This window comes from Polyodon spathula, chromosome 26 (genome assembly GCF_017654505.1).
Source record: "Polyodon spathula isolate WHYD16114869_AA chromosome 26, ASM1765450v1, whole genome shotgun sequence".
Taxonomy (NCBI): domain Eukaryota; kingdom Metazoa; phylum Chordata; class Actinopteri; order Acipenseriformes; family Polyodontidae; genus Polyodon; species Polyodon spathula.
Genome location: NC_054559.1, coordinates 1,397,947 through 1,415,043, shown reverse-complemented (window position 1 = coordinate 1,415,043; position 17,097 = coordinate 1,397,947). Strand labels below are relative to the sequence as shown.

Genomic DNA, 17,097 nt, shown 5'->3' with positions numbered 1-17,097 from the left:
ACATGCGTTTCTTTGAATCCCAACTGCGTTCAGTTCAAATAAACTATGTCATATGCTTTGCAATTATCCATTATCGATGTTGCATCCTCAAAAAAATCAAGCAAGTTAGTTAGACACGATCTCCCTTTCCTAAAACCATGTTGACTGTCTCCCAGGACCCTGTTACCATATAGGTAATTTTCCATTTGGGATCTTATTATAGTTTCCATAAGTTTGCATATAATAGAAGTCAGGCTTACTGGTCTGTAGTTACCTGGTTCAGTTTTGTTTCCCTTTTTGTGGATCGGTATTACGTTTGCAATTTTCCAGTCTGTCGGTACCACCCCTGTGTCAAGAGACTGCTGCATGATCTTGGTTAGCGGTTTGTAAATTACTTCTTTCATTTCTTTGAGTACTACTGGGAGGATCTCATCCGGCCCAGGGATCACATTAGTTTACTGTAAAGCTATGTCTTTGTTGGTGCTGATCTTTGGCGAGAGACGACTTGAAATTAAGTTTTAACATCTACTTTCACATAATGGAAATCATGTGCAGTAGTCAATCACAGCATCGGCAGTGTACCATTTTCTGACATAATGTTGGGCAACTTTTGGTACACGTACCACTTTCTGACCCTACACTAGTATTACCTAGTGTGTTTTATAAAATACAAATCTGAGGTATAGGTTAAGTCACTTTTCATTTATGATATGATAAGGCTTACATCTTGATGAGTATCACAGGAAAATGCAGTTTATAATAATAATAATAATAATAATAATAATAATAATAAAGGAAAGAGCAGTTAAAAATTGATACTGCAGCTCTGCCACTTGAACACGTTTAACACATTTTACAGGCAATTGTGTATCAAACACATTAACAAACACAAGAATTTGTAATTTTATAGTTTTCCTATGGTTATACTATGGATTTACTACAGTTGCCATGTATTTATCATGCTTTACCAATGCTTACATATGCTTTAATACACTTAGCTTAGTATGGGGAATTGTTAAAATGTACAATACTGTGACTAGTGTAAAATGACATCTTGGAATACATGAAAAAACAAATAGAGGTTGATTGATAGACATTTTGTCAGTACACAGCTACAGCTGTGTAACTTCCTAGCCAGCTCAAAGCAGGGCTGGCCTTTAACCACCCAAGGGCCGGCAGATCACATCCGCTGTGGAGCTCCTGGGTGTAAAGAGGTGATTTGCTTGGGGATCAGAGGACACCCACCCGCTTCAATCCTCCTGACCTGTGTGGGGAGTGGCTGTTGTGAGGGAATGTAATTGGACATTCTAAATTTGGAAAAGGTAGGTGAGGGAGGGCGAAGAGAGAGGATACAAATGTTGGTGCTCAGTACGATGAAAACATTTCTGACCATGACGAATACGGCAATGAATAGTTTTGAATAAATGGTATTTAAGACCTATATATCACTGGATAAGCAAAATAGGTGCTAGCATTATGGTGAATTATATTAAAAGGACTGATTTCCATTCTGACATCCTTCTGCCTGGTGTTGATGGCTGAAGTGTAGTGTAGTGTAATGCTGGCTCCAGGGATCAGCTTATTTTGCCTCCCCAGTGCATCACCTTACACAACGGCTGCGATGCTGGCTCCGGGGATCAACCCAGTGTGGTCTCCCCAGCGCATAAGCATGACAACCGCTTGGATTGAGCTAAGTAGAGCACATCTCTGGGGTCTTCAAGTGGACACCTTCTGTCCTCTGTGTTTCGTCAACTAGCCCATGACACCTCAAGAGGTACAGTACAGTACAGTACAGTACAAGGCAGACCGATATCCCCTATATCAGCAGAATGTGATACTCAGTAACTTACAGTGCCGAGAAAGTTTGTGGAAATTATCGAAATTCCACAGTTTTACCAAAAGAGTCTTTTCTTAAATATCCAATAGCGTTTATATTTACCAATTCCATGTCTTTTGAAACAAAATGATGTATAAATTAGACAAACAATGAGTAATTAAGATTCAGGGTATGTGAAAAAGTAAGTGAACCCCTGGTTTTATCAGCTCAATTAAGGGGATAATTAGAATCAGGTGTTTAAATAATTAGGTAGATCTTCAGGGGTGAGTTTGGGAGGCCCCACCCTATATAAAGATCAGAAACTTTGTTTTGGTTTGAGTTTGGTCTTCACCATACAGGTGTGTGGAAACATGTCATGCCACGATCAAAAGAAATCTCTGAGGACCTCAGAAAAACAGTTATTGATGCTCATCAGTCTAGAAAGGGTTACAAAACCATTTTTAAGGATTTGGGGCTCCACCACCACTGTCAGACAGAAACTACAAATGGAGAAAGTTCAAGACCACAGTCACTCTACCTCAGGGAGTGGTTAAGCAGTTAAACGAGGCAGTCTTCCCAGCGACAGCGAGTGGAAGCGACAGCGAGTGGGAGAAGTACAGGCGTGGAAAAGTACAGAGCAGTTTAGAAGCAGTTTGAAAGCAGGTTGACGGCTGCAAAAGAAACTAAACTTCAAAAAAAAAAAAACCTCAACATGGTCTTCAAGCCAGTAATCTGTGACACCTGCCTCATGTGGGAAATCCAAGAAAACCCAGCGGAGCTAAACCAAGTGTACGTAAAGTGCCACGCGATCCAGGATTTGCATAAACTAGTAAGTATGCTAGAAATGGAGCTAGAAGAAGTGAGACAGCAACAGGATCTTGAGGAACTTGCACACCCACAATTCATGGAAGTCTGCATCACCCCTAACAGACTGAAAGCCACCAGGGAGATAGAAGGTCAGAACAGCTGGGTTCAGGTAGGCAGAAGCAGGGAAAAAAAGAAACTTCGTCAAACACAACCACCAGAAATCAAAACAACCAACAGATTTGAGTCACTTCAGAATTTTGATGAGCAGAACCAACAACAAGAGAACGAAAGGAACAACATCCAGGACCCCATTGACAGTGGTGACCAGACAGCAAAAAGAAGGGAGGTCATGATTGTTGGGGACTCCATATTGAGAAACACAGCAGGTTCAATTCGCAGTTTGGACCCCCTTACTACAACAGTGTGCTGCCTTCCGGGAGCCTCGGTCAAGCACATCACTGAGAACGTGGACAGGCTCCTAGAACGAACAGGAGACGACCCGGTAGTAGTCGTCCACATCGGTACAAACAACATTGGAAGAGACAGACCAAAATCCCTGCAAAACAAATTCAGAGAGCTAGGAAGGAAATTAAAAGAGAAAAACAAAACTGTGGTATTTTCTGGTATACTACCGGCACCTTGCAAAGGACCATATGGACAGCTGGAAATAATTAATCAAAACGCATGGCTGAAGATGTGATGCAAACGGGAAGGCTTCACCTGTCTTGATCATTGGACCACATTCTACAACAAGGACTATCTGTATAGACGGGACGGACTGCTCTTAAATAACAAAGGAACCAGTCTACTTGGAGAAAAGATCCTCGAGCAGGTTCAGAAGCATTTAAACTAGAAAGGAAGGGGGGAGAAATCAACAAAAAAACAGAAGGGAGACCGCATCAAAACAAGAACAACAACTCAGGTAAGACAACCATTAAATGTATTTATCTAAATGCTAGAAGTATCAGAAACAAAATTTTAGAACTTGAAGCTACTGCACTAACAAGTAACTATGATGTGATAGGTGTTACAGAAACTTGGTTGTCTGAGAGTGATGGGGACGAATATAATATTTGTGGGTATACACTGTATAGGAAAGACAGGCAGGACAGAAGAGGAGGAGGGGTGGCGCTATACATAAGAAACAGTCTTGAAGCCCAGGTGTTAAACCTGGACAAAGAAAATAAAACCGAATCAATATGGGTCAGAATAACGGACAAAAATTCAAAAGGCATAATAATAGGAGCATGCTATAGACCGCCAGATTCAGACGGTGAGCACAATAATCTGTTATACAATGACATTAGAAATGCGTGTAGCAAAGGAGAAGCCATACTAATGGGGGATTTCAACTTCCCCCAAATAAAATGGGAAAACCCGGTGGGTAGCGCGAAGGATGAAATAGAAATGGTGGAAATGACAAATGACTGCTTCCTAACACAATTTGTCAAGGCACCAACTAGAGGGGAGGCATGCCTTGATTTAGTCTTTTCAAATAACGAAGATAGAATAACTAAAACAGAGGTCAGAGAACCACTGGCAAACTCAGACCACAACATGGTCTCATTTGAAGTGTTTTTTAAATCCCCAAAAGTAAAGACTAAAGTTAAGGTTTACAATTTTAGAAAAGCAAACTATGAAGGTATGAAACAGAGACTAACAGAAGTAGATTGGAGTAAAATAGAGAAAACACCCACAGAAGAAGGATGGTTGTTCTTCAAAAATGTAGTACTAGAGGCGCAAAACAATTACATCCCTAAAGTAGACAAATCTAAATGTAAAACTAAATTGCCAAAATGGTTTAATAGATCAATTAAAAAAAATATTCAGCGAAAAAAGGCACTTTACAGAGCATTAAAAAAGGACCAAAAAGAAAGTACGCAGAAAGAGTACACGGAACTGCAAACGCAAGTCAAAAAGGAAGTTAGAAAGGCCAAGAGAGAAATAGAAATGAACATTGCTAAGGGAGCTAAAACCAATTCCAAAATGTTTTTCCAATATTACAACAGCAAGAGAACATTCAAAGAGGAGATTAAATGTTTAAGAGATACAAATGGCAAAATCGTAGATGAAGAAAAAAAAATAGCAAATATGTTAAATGATTACTTTTCACAAGTTTTTACAAAGGAAGATACTGACAACATGCCCCACATGTCATCCAGTTCCTATCCAGTTTTAAATAACTTTAGCATAACTGAGGCAGAAGTGTTAAAGGGACTAGGAGCTCTTAAAATAAACAAATCCCCTGGGCCGGATGAGATCCTCCCAGTAGTACTCAAAGAAATGAAAGAAGTAATTTACAAACTGCTAACCAAGATCATGCAGCAGTCTCTTGACACAGGGGTGGTACCGACAGACTGGAAAATTGCAAACGTAATACCGATCCACAAAAAGGGAAACAAAACTGAACCAGGTAACTACAGACCAGTAAGCCTGACTTCTATTATATGCAAACTTATGGAAACTATAATAAGATCCAAAATGGAAAATTACCTATATGGTAACAGGGTACTGGGAGACAGTCAACATGGTTTTAGGAAAGGGAGATCGTGCCTAACTAACTTGCTTGATTTTTTTGAGGATGCAACATCGATAATGGATAATTGCAAAGCATATGACATGGTTTATTTAGATTTCCAGAAAGCTTTTGACAAAGTCCCGCACAAAAGATTAATTCTCAAACTGAACGCAGTTGGGATTCAAGGAAACACATGTACATGGATTAGGGAGTGGTTAACATGTAGAAAACAGAAAGTACTGATTAGAGGAAAAACCTCAGAATGGAGTGTGGTAACCAGCGGTGTACCACAGGGATCAGTATTAGGTCCTCTGCTATTCCTAATCTACATTAATGATTTAGATTCTGGTATAGTAAGCAAACTTGTTAAATTTGCAGACGACACAAAAGTAGGAGGAGTGGCAAACACTGTTGCAGCAGCAAAGGTCATTCAAAATGATCTAGACAAGATTCAGAACTGGGCAGACACATGGCAAATGACATTTAATAGAGAAAAGTGTAAGGTACTGCACGCAGGAAATAAAAATGTACATTATAAATATCATATGGGAGATATTGAAATTGGAGAAGGAATCTATGAAAAAGACCTAGGAGTTTTTGTTGACTCAGAAATGTCTTCATCTAGACAATGTGGGGAAGCTATAAAAAAGGCTAACAAGATGCTCGGATACGTTGTGAAAAGTGTTGAATTTAAATCAAGGGAAGTAATGTTAAAACTGTACAATGCACTAGTAAGACCTCATCTTGAATATTGTGTTCAGTTCTGGTCACCTCGCTATAAAAAAGATATTGCTGCTCTAGAAAGAGTGCAAAGAAGAGAGACCAGAATTATTCCGGGCTTAAAAGGCATGTCATATGCAGACAGGCTAAAATAATTGAATCTGTTCAGTCTTGAACAAAGAAGACTACGTGGCGACCTAATTCAAGCATTCAAAATTCTAAAAGGTATTGACAGTGTCGACCCAAGGGACTTTTTCAGCCTGAAAAAAGAAAAAAGAGACCAGGGGTCACAAATGGAGTTTAGAAAAAGGGGCATTCAGAACAGAAAATAGGAGACACTTTTTTACACAGAGAATTGTGAGGGTCTGGAATCAACTCCCCAGTAATGTTGTTGAAGCTGACACCCTGGGATCCTTCAAGAAGCTGCTTGATGAGATTTTGGGATCAATAAGCTACTAACAACCAAACGAGCAAGATGGGCCGATTGGCCTCCTCTCGTTTGTAAACTTTCTTATGTTCTTATGTTCTTATGTAGAAATATAAAGATTATTGAACTCCATGAACTCTAACCTGACTACACTGTGTGCATCACAGAGCGCATCGGGGAATCCAATACTTGCAGACCAACATGGACGATAAAGTCCCAGAATAGAATAAAAGGGTTGAAAAAGCTTTACAGTTCTATTTGAATTTCATCAATATTACATCTGCCTACAGGCATATTGTTGTGTGTGTAAGAGTTTTACTGGCATTGCATCCTGCACAGGACTGAATAACCGAATGCCTGCCATTTGCTGGTTCACATTTAGAAACGGAAGTGAGTTTTGTTGCTGTACATAATAATTTTTAGAGGGGATTTTTTAAGATGCAAAATACAACTTCTGACTTACAGATTCATTTGTATGGTGGGTATAGGGACAGTCCGCTGTTGCTTTACAAAATGTAGTAATGTAGTGCCTTTGGCCAATTAGTAGTGCAAGTTGACCTCTATAATCCAACCATAGTGTTTATATTATCAAATTACATCTGATCCTCAGGTTAAACATGAATTATTATTTTCTTTTACTTTCTTCTTAACCTGTAGATGTTTGTTATTGTTACACTGGAAACCCCCCTGTATTCCATATTTTGACGCAACTATTAATAATTTTGTACATATAAAGTCACTGATTCGTCTCAGTGCTCTTACAATAACCAAGAAACATGGAACTGATTATCAAAAAAAGCACATAGCCATTAACAATTGTATATATTCTTCCGTCTGTCTGTAAATTATGCCGATTAAGGGTTGAGTGATACATTTTCTATGACAGCAGGGCAGAAGAGCACAGCAGCAGTGCAGGTTAATTGTATTATTTGTCAGTGTCTTGGGGCTGAAATCAAACCCTACAATGATCCGGCTTGTTTAAATCGTTGTGTATTTGTCTTATCAGGTTGAGAAGCAATGTGCTGAGTGAGGCTGCAGTGCAGGTCAGCCTGTACTACGAGAGTCTGTGTCCTGCCTGCAAAGGCTTCCTTGTCATGAAGCTGTTTCCCACATGGACTTTGCTGCTGGACATCATGAATGTTACACTGGTGCCCTAGAGTATTGTCGTTGTGGAGATCAGTGGTTCACGTCCAGCCCTTAACTCTGTTCAATTTAAATGAGACGAGATGCAGAGCCATTTCTGTCTCATTGGGATCCGTTCAAGTTGGGCCAAGTTTATGAAAATCAAACAGCTAACCGTGCATGTTGGTCTCTTAGTCCTAGTTCTGTCTGAACAATCCTAGTCCTATTTGAAATGTTGTCACATGATTTGAAGAGAATGTGGAAGGCATCTCTTTCCAGAAGTTTGACGGTAAGCCGTGGCAGTTTATATGCCAGCACGGTGAAGAGGAGTGTCTTGGGAACATGATTGAGGTCAGTAACTCACATCACCACTACTAGCCAAGGCTTTCCAATCCACAGCGCTCCACAATATCCCTGAAATCAAAGCTTCATCAAGTCTGACTGTTTCAGGCTAATTCATTGTCTTCTCTCCTTTGCTACTCAAAGGTCTTTGTTCTCAACTGTCTTGTCAGTAGTCACTGAACAGCCTTTTTCCGTCTCAGGCATGCATAATGAACAGTCTGGGTCATATTCATAAATACTTCCCCATCATCATCTGCATGCACTCCTCTCAAGATGTCATCAAGTCAGGAGAAGCTGTAAGTGCCATCTAACTTGCTTTAGACTATTTCTGCAGAGCAGGTTTGCCCCACATGGACCTACCTCACATAGATTTATTTGTCTTATTTACCCAGATGCAGATTATTAACTGCATAATTTCAAATAACTTTATTTTAAAGACAAATATGCTTAACATATCAAATAGCCTCTAATGATTTTTAGTCTTTTCCAAGGCATCTGAGAAACCTTTCTAATTAAAAAGTAATAGTTTCTTTACATTTCTATTGGTGCAGGGACAGATATTGGGCTATTTAAACAAACACTGCTTGGCATGATTCGGTTGCAACAAACTGTGTTCATATTCATTCATGTAATAGACGGAAATCCTTGCATAACTGCCGTCTGAAATAACACACACATTCTACTGTACAGAAGTGTTTCTCTCCTTTCTTTAAAAGGTTATTTAATGATGTACCAGCTATATTTTATTACTGTATTACTGGTACAAATAATACTTTTGTTTCCAGCTAATTAGCTAATTCAAAATTAAAGAGTATTCAAATCTTTGTTTGAATTTTGAAAGAATATCCAAAGATGAAAACCCCTGTCCTACACAAGTAAATGCAATATTGTTTCTATTATGAGCTACATCTTTAATAACAATTATGCATTTTATAAGTAGATGCATATCAAGTGTTCAAGCTAGAAATGCAGATCAATTGGTCCATTGTATATTAATTTATCATGAAATCATGTATTGAATAGAAAGACGCAAGGGCCAGATTTCTAAAAGTGTGAGATGCACAATTGTTTTGTTAAAGGAAACAAAACAACCACTTTGAGTCCTTTTTAAATTAACTTTTTTGTTTCTGGTTTTCTTAACAAACATAATATATATGGATTTTGTATTAAAGCCTGCATTTCCGTCCTGTTCTATTGGTTGAACTTTCTCAGTGCCTGAAACTGTATGAACCCACCGTGCATTGGGAATCCATTATAACATGCGCTAAAGGAGACCAGGGAAACAAACTGATGCACGCCAACGCACAGCTGACTGACGCTCTGAAACCAGCCCACCAGTATGTGCCCTGGGAAACTGTCAATGGGGTAAGAGCATTAACAAGGCAGCCTAAATAATCAGGAAAACCCTGAGCAGATTTGGTTGGGCAACGCTGTTTACATAACCAGCCAACAAAATGTTATGATGCAGATGTGTTGGGCAACAGTGTCAGCCTGCCTTCAGGTTAAAGACCAGCCCACTTGCATTCTTCACTTTATCAGTTCCTACAATGTTGATTTTTGCTTCAGGGGTTATCTTGCACAAAAGCATTGTTTCTGTAATGGGTATTTGTTGTGTGTTACACTACCGTTACACATTCTGTCCCCTGTGGATGAGATGAGGTTGAAAGCTCTAAAACCACGATTGCAGATGAGCCCGGCTCCTTGGCATAGTGGTGAAGAAACTCTTTTGTGTTGTGCAGGGTCGCTGGTTCACCCCTCGCCCTGTTACATTTTCATATTAAAACTTCATATTCTTATGTCTCTCGTTAAATATTTTCAGTATAAAAATGATAATATTCTGTCTGTAGTTATTTGGTACTGGAGTAATACATTTTTGTATAATATTGTTGAAGGGTAGTGTAAAGCATGTGACTTCAACTGCAAAGTCAGTTCAAAATGTTGAAAACTAGTAACAGTCAAAAGAGTTGAAATGGTGCAGTGGTAGTGTTTGCTTCAAGTGCTTTCATCCCTTTATATCCTAACGCAATGTGTTGGTTGCTTGCAGGAGCACACTAATGCAATACAGGCTAAAGCCATGAGTTCTGTCTTCAATCTAGTCTGCAGAACATACAAGGTGAGTCCTGGAGCACAAGGCAAGCTGAGGCCCCTCTGATTCCATGCACGCTTTCAAATATGTGATGAAACTTGGCATGGGCATTCTTTACCTGATCTGCTGAAATAGACCATTATTTCTACTAATGTTAAGTAATAGAATAGTCTGAAATATGTCTACTAAACATTTCATTCCTAAATGTTCAATAGGTGTTGAATCCATGGAAACATCAGGATTAGTTTATGAATAATTCAGGTGTGCTGTCAAGTCAATAAGTGTGACCTCACAACTTCACAGAACATAAATTTACCACAAAAAAACAACATGAATGCAAAAACGCAGAAATGTAGGCTATACAGTTTATTGAAAAATAAAGCTGAGTGGGAGCAAGATGTGTTTTCCTTCTTGTTTTTTCAGGGGTAGATCTTGCTTGTGTCACAGAAGCACGCTCTTTGTAAGAACTAAAAAAACCCTGGCATGGGGACCTGTCAGCAGCAGCTGCACTAATAAAAAACAGATTCACTACGTTAAGATCATGTTTCATCTCTTTGTCAAATGTAATAATTTCTAATATGTTTGTGTACAGTGGCTACTGCTAATCAAGTTCAGAGAATTCTTTCTCTCAGCTTGATCACACACTCATCTTGATCAGTGCTTGCCACCGCACACTTGTATACAGTGGCTTGGGAAAGTATTGACCCCCTCCTTGGCATTTTTCCTATTTTGTTGCCTTACAACCTGGAATTAAAATAGATTTTTATTTGGATTTCATGTAATGGACATACACAAAATAGTCCAAATTGGTGAAGTGAAATGAAAAAAATAACTTTTCAAAAAATTCTAAAAAATAATGCTTTATGGAAGAGTGGCCAGAAAAAAGCCATTGCTTAAAGAAAAAAATAAGCAAACACGCTGGGAAAACTGGTCAGAATTGAAGGAATGATGAATGGTGCTAAATACAGGGAAATTCTTCAGGGAAACCTGTTGGTCTTCCAGAGATGTGAGACTGGGATGGAGGTTCACCTTCCAGCAGGACAATGACCCTAAGCATACTGCTAAAGAAACACTCAAGTGGTTTAAGGGGAAACATTTAAATGTCTTGGAATGGCCTAGTCAAAGCCCAGGCCTCAATCCAATTGAGAATCTGTGGTATGACTTAAAGATTGCTGTACACCAGCGGAACCCATCCAACTTGAAGGAGCTGGAGCAGTTTTGCCTTGAAGAATGGGCAAAAGTCCCAGTGGCTAGATGTGCCAAGCTTATAGATACATACCCCAAGAGACTTGCAGCTGTAATTACTGCAAAAGGTGGCTCTACAAAGTATTGACTTTGGGGGGGGGGGGGTGAAAACTTATGCACGCTCACGTTTTCTGTTTTTTTGTCTTATTTCTTGTTTGTTTCACAATAAAAAAAAAAATATTTTGCATCTTCAAAGTGGTAGGCATGTTGTGTAAATCAAATGATACAAACCCCCAAAAAATCCATTTTAATTCCAGGTTGTAAGGCAACAAAATAGGAAAAATGCCAGGGGGGGTCAATACTTTCGCAAGCCACTGTATATCAGAGAAACTCATTAAGTTCACACTGCCAAGGTGGCGGAACAGAAAGGACAAGCTTCAAACAAAAACAAAGATAAGCGTGTACAAGAAGCTTAAGTGTGGGATCATCTAAATGAAACAAGAATGATATATCACACGTGTTTTGTCTAATGTGCTGCAAAGAAATGACTATACTGGAAGTACAATCATTCCACCCACTTAAGAAGATGCCAAGACATTAATGCATATTGCAAATTAGAAAGAGTGCTCTGCGCACAGAGAGCTGCTCTAAAGGCCAAGTGTGTTGACCAGTTCATGTTTTTGATTACTGATTGACAATATTGGAAGATTTTTCTGGTAAATGTTTTCATTTTGAATCCTTTCTCTCAAATGTAAACGATTTTTTTTGCATTGGTATTATATTTATTAATATGTTTACTGTTAATAGAGATTGCAATCTTTTATTTAATAGATTAAGAATTGTATGTTTCAGAACATCATAATGGCTGTGGATTTATTTTGTAGTAGTAGTAGTACTCTTGCAATATATTAATAAGTGACTTTTTGTATGATTTAGATGAAGTGTGAATTTATTTTAAGATGGGAGTCAATCATCTTCATTACGGTCCATTTACGTCGGTGCTTATTCATAATCCTAACAATACCACTTCACATGGGACTGAACAGAAGTGATGACAGTAACTAGAGGTGACTTAAAACATTACAATGAAAACACTTTAGAACAGAGAAAATGCTTCTATAACGAATCTGATTTTGATACGGTAACTACGAGTTCTGGAGCTGCATTTCAGTTCTAGTTGCCTGCCATAGACCTATGCAAGGCAGGCTAGATCATCCAGTGTCTTTTATATCAGTGAGCGGCAGCACCATCTAGCACACTACTGAGTATTGCCAGCAAAACAAAAGAACACTTTTTTGCAAAGTAGCAGATCATTAGATGGAGCAGAGTCTTCACTTCTGTAAAGAAAAAGCCTTGATTACACGTGTGAACAGCAAGCAACTAGAACTAAAGAGCAGCTCCTGAAGTAAAACCTGCCTTTAAGAATTGCAATAAGAACCACCCAGAGCAACTGTAAATAAAAACACTCAGTAAGAAAAAAGGGCAAGCTGCTAGCTGGTAAATGACATGACCTGTCATTTGTGGAATTATTTTTCATGTTTATCAAATAGTTCTTATTCTATACTATTCTGTACATATTGTTGATGTATGGCATTGGCACCTGATGCAGTAGCTCATCTTTTGAATTGACTGTGGTGGTGAGGATGTTTGCTACTGACGTACCGGTGCTCATTTTTTTAGCGACAATCCCTTTAGTGTTTGTGCTATGTAGAGGTTGAGAATCAGCACTCTGCTCCAGTGTGTGAGTGCAGGGCCGGTCTGAACAGCTGCTGCTTGATACTGTTTACTCAGAACGCTTTACTGTAATGAAGTTTAACTCTGCCCCAGAGACAGTGCCTGTTAGGTGGTGATGGCTCAGAGTTTAGATCTGTTGATTAAGATTGTTGATTGTGATGGTGCATCTGGGTAAAAACAACCTATCAGACAGTGTGTTAATTGAACCCACCCCCTGTAGCATAATAAACACATACTTCTGTTTGTGTTGCTATTGTATGATGTTTGCAATCATTCCGAGTGGTTCTGGTACTCCAATATTGAGTTCTCATCCTTTTCTCTAAATCACTTTACCTGGCTTTGAATTTGCTTTGTGCTTGTCTGGAGAATCCTAACTGAGCAGCCTTCCTCATTCATTTATATCATGTGACAATGTGGCCTTTTAACTGCTGGAGCTCAATAATGAAGCAACAGAATGCAGACCGCCAACACCATAAAAAGTAAGGGAAATAGTAAAAAAAAACAACAATTAAATGACATTCACAGCTACTTACTCTTTATTGTTTTGTGAATAGGACCCACATTTTCAACTGCATAAGGACTTTCATCTGCGATAAAACTTAGCTTGGGCAAAGCTATAACAAGTACATTTATTACCATTTAGATAAAATTGTGCAGTGATTGACCTAGATTCAAAGTTTGGATGCCTCACTATTATTTTATTCATTGTTTAGTTCAGAGCTCCCTAAAGACAGGTGTGACAGAGAGAGAGAGAGACAGACAGACACACACACATACACTCACACACTTCCTGACAGAACACAAAGCCACTTTGGCTTGAGACTAATATAGGTTTCAGGCCACTGTATGGCACACCAAGAGAGTCTCCCTCCCGGTCTCCGAGAACAAGATTTCAAGCCAAAAGCTGGAATGGCTTTGTGTTGTGTTCTCTCAGCTAATAGTGGTAAAACTGGAAATCAAACAAGTAGTAAAGAGAAAGATAAAACATAAAAGAATGTGGTTAATTCTAACCCAGAAATAAATGTTTATTATGTGACGTGGGACATTGCAGTTCAGCTACACCGTACATTGAAAAAGGTTGTCTGGCGAGTTTAGTGTATTTGTTGATTATTAACTTTATTGTAACAGTATACATTACTTAGTACATTGTTTAATTTACTATTTTATATTGATTAATTCATTTATTTATGTGAGTAACACCTTTAAGTGTCTGTAATTCATAATGAATTACGTATGAACTAATTTATCAGCATGATAAAATAGGAATTCAAAGGAGAGATCTTAAAATCTGATCAGGAAATCTACCTGTGTGCTGTTTACATGCTGCCCTCAGACTCCCCCTACTACAAAGAGGATGGCTTCCATGATCTCCACACTCAAATTACCCATTTCCAAACCCAGGATGGGCAGAAGAGAGATCAACTGCATCAGCACAGAGGGAAACACTCATCTATACCATGCACATACTAGCACACAGGAACAGCCACGATAGTGTGGTAAATAACAGCAGGAAACAGTTACTGCATCTCTGTAAAGGCCTGGGTCTGTACATAGTCAACAGCAGGACTGGGGGGACGGGGGGACGGGGACGACTCTGGGGAGATTCACCTACACCTCAGCCCTTGGTAGTAGTTTGGTAGATTATGCCATAACTGACATAGACATAAAATGACATTGGCAAAAAAAATGAAATCTGCAAAATGTCAATGCAAAAAAAAAAAATTAAAAAACCCTCCCAAAGAGAAATGGTTTGAGAGTGAATGGAGCGAAGCTAGGAAACACCTGAAATGAAAAACCCTCCAAAAGAGAAATGAGTTGACAGTGAATGGAGCTCAGCTAAGAAACATCTGTGATGGCTGTTAAACCAAAAACACAGGGAGCCCCACCTCAATGACTGCACTGCACTGAAGCAGCACAAACACCTGAACAAGAAAAAACGAGACTGCATGAACACAAAACTGACCCAACCTGAGCAATCAAACGATCAAAACTCCTTTTGGGAATTATGGAAAAAAATTAACACTAAAAAAAAAAAAAAAAGATTTGGCGATCCAAAATGGCAATATATGGAAAAACTATTTTGAAAACCTTTTCCAAAAAATAGATGATAAAAAACTAAATTCAGAACAAATTTCAATCCTAAAAAATTTAAAATAACTAGAACAAACAATAAAAGACAACCAGAACCCATTAGACTCACCAGTAACTATGCAGACCCTCGAAACTGGGAAAGCCTGTGCCATAGATAACATCAGCAATGAGATGTTGAAACACAGTAACACTACAATACAGGACTCCCTGCTTCAACTTTTTAATTTAGTACTGCGAGCTGGCTGTTTTCCTGGGAGCTGGAATCAAGGACTAATTACCCCTATCTATAAAAGTGGATACAAATTGGACTCAGTAACTACTGACCAGTAACCTGGGGACGCTATTCTGCAGTATCATTAATACCTGGATACCGGTCTTCCTTACCAAACACAGTGGCTTGAGTAAGTGTAATTGGATTTCTCCCAAACCACCCCACTTCTAACCATATTTACACCCTACACACCCTAATAAATAAACATGTCTATGACAGCAAAAGGACAAAATTATTTTCACGGGTGTGGAGTGAGACAGGGCTGTAGCTTGAGTCCAACACTGTTCAATATTTATTTCAACGAGTTAGCTACAATGTTGGAGCAGTCCGCAGTCCCTGGCCTAACTTTCCACTATACAGAGATAAAATTCCTGCTCTACACAGATAATCTGGTTCTGCTGTCAACCAAAGAGCAGGGTCCACAGCACAGCCTGTCAAAAAAAAAAAAAAAAAAAAAAAAAAAAAAAGCATGTCAGCCTTTCTATACCATAAAGACTCGATTTGGCAAAACTTACCAATAAAAATGTCTCAAAATGTTCAACTCCGTCCTACAACCAATCCTGCTATAGGCAGTGAAGTGTGGGGACCTCTTGTAAACTCCAAATACAAAAAAACTGGGACAAAAGCCCAACAAAAATCCTACAATTGTAATTTTGCAAACATGTCCTGCAGGTTCCCAGAAATGCCCCCATTAATGCCTGCAGGGCTGAGCTGGGACTGTTCCTCCTTCTAATCCCTATTCAGAAGACAGCAGCCAAGTTCTGGTTCCACTTAAACCACGCAGACCAGGGACTCCTATAAATACAAGGCCCTACTGAGCAACCAGCTCTCTCCAGACAAGGACCCCCTGGGCCAACTGGTTCTGAGACTCACAGAACCGAGCCACACTCAAACCAGTGAGCCTCAGATAAAAAGCCACTAACAAAAAAATTCCAATAACAATAATTTTAAAAATTGACCTTAACTTGAAGAACAAATACACTGAAAATTGGAAAACTGAAGAATTAACAAATAAACTGGAATGCTATCGGGCCCTAAAAAGAAACATTAAATTATCGGAATTATCTAAAAATTAAAAATACAAGACAGAAAAGGGCAGAAATAAAAAATCCTGGGTTACCAGAAAGAAACGGCTGTACAGTCATTGTGAACGAGGGGAGGTTGAAACTGATGCACTTCCTGTTATCATGCTCAAAATATAGAAATACGGGGGAAATATATTCATAAATTTGCGAGCTAAATACAAAATTTAAACTCTCGGGCTGCATTAAAGTCCCCATCCTACAGGACTTCAAAACAATAGAGGAGCACTAAGAGTGCAAGAGGGGTGCAGAGCACTACATGCAGTTATTAGGAAACGTGTAGTGCCACCTAGGATGATGGTGTGAATAACACAAAAGGAGCTTGTATAAATTACAACTACGTTTTGAGAATGACATCCTATGCTTTTGCATTAAAAGTTTCAAACGGGACTAGTAAAACTGTTACATACTTAAACAGTCTTGAGGTTACTGAAATAACTATTCGCATAATCTATTTTCCATTCTTATGATGGAACTGTATGTGATCAGAGAAAAATCTATATAGACATTCATTTCCAAAACAATGGCAGATGTAATAGGGTACATTGCTATAGTTATATGTATATTTTGTTATTATTATTTTATTTTATTATTTATTTTTGCAGCCGGCGAAAAGCACCGTGAATGCAACCGGTGTGTAGACACCCTGCAACAACAGATGACCTGTGTTACTGTCAGTGGGTGGGGGGCAGTTGTATTGTTCTTGGGGAAGGGGCTGTTCTGTTCAGCTCAGATGTTTAATGTTTAGTAATGTTTATTTGTTGTATCACAGATTTGTCTGGCAGTACTGTACTTGTAATATAGTCATGCCAATAAAGAACACGTCATTCGTGATCTCTGCATCGTCTCACGGTTCACCGCCGCAGCCAGCCTCCCGCAGCAACTTGTCAAAGCTGCGCTGGGCTGTGCTAAGAGCT

At 39.0% G+C, this 17,097-nt stretch overlaps 1 pseudogene; it reads left to right on the top strand.

The window, feature by feature from the left end:
* Positions 1-575: 575 nt before the first annotated feature.
* LOC121300461 lies at positions 576-10,528 on the top strand (annotated as a pseudogene).
* The last annotated feature ends 6,569 nt before the right edge of the window (positions 10,529-17,097 follow it).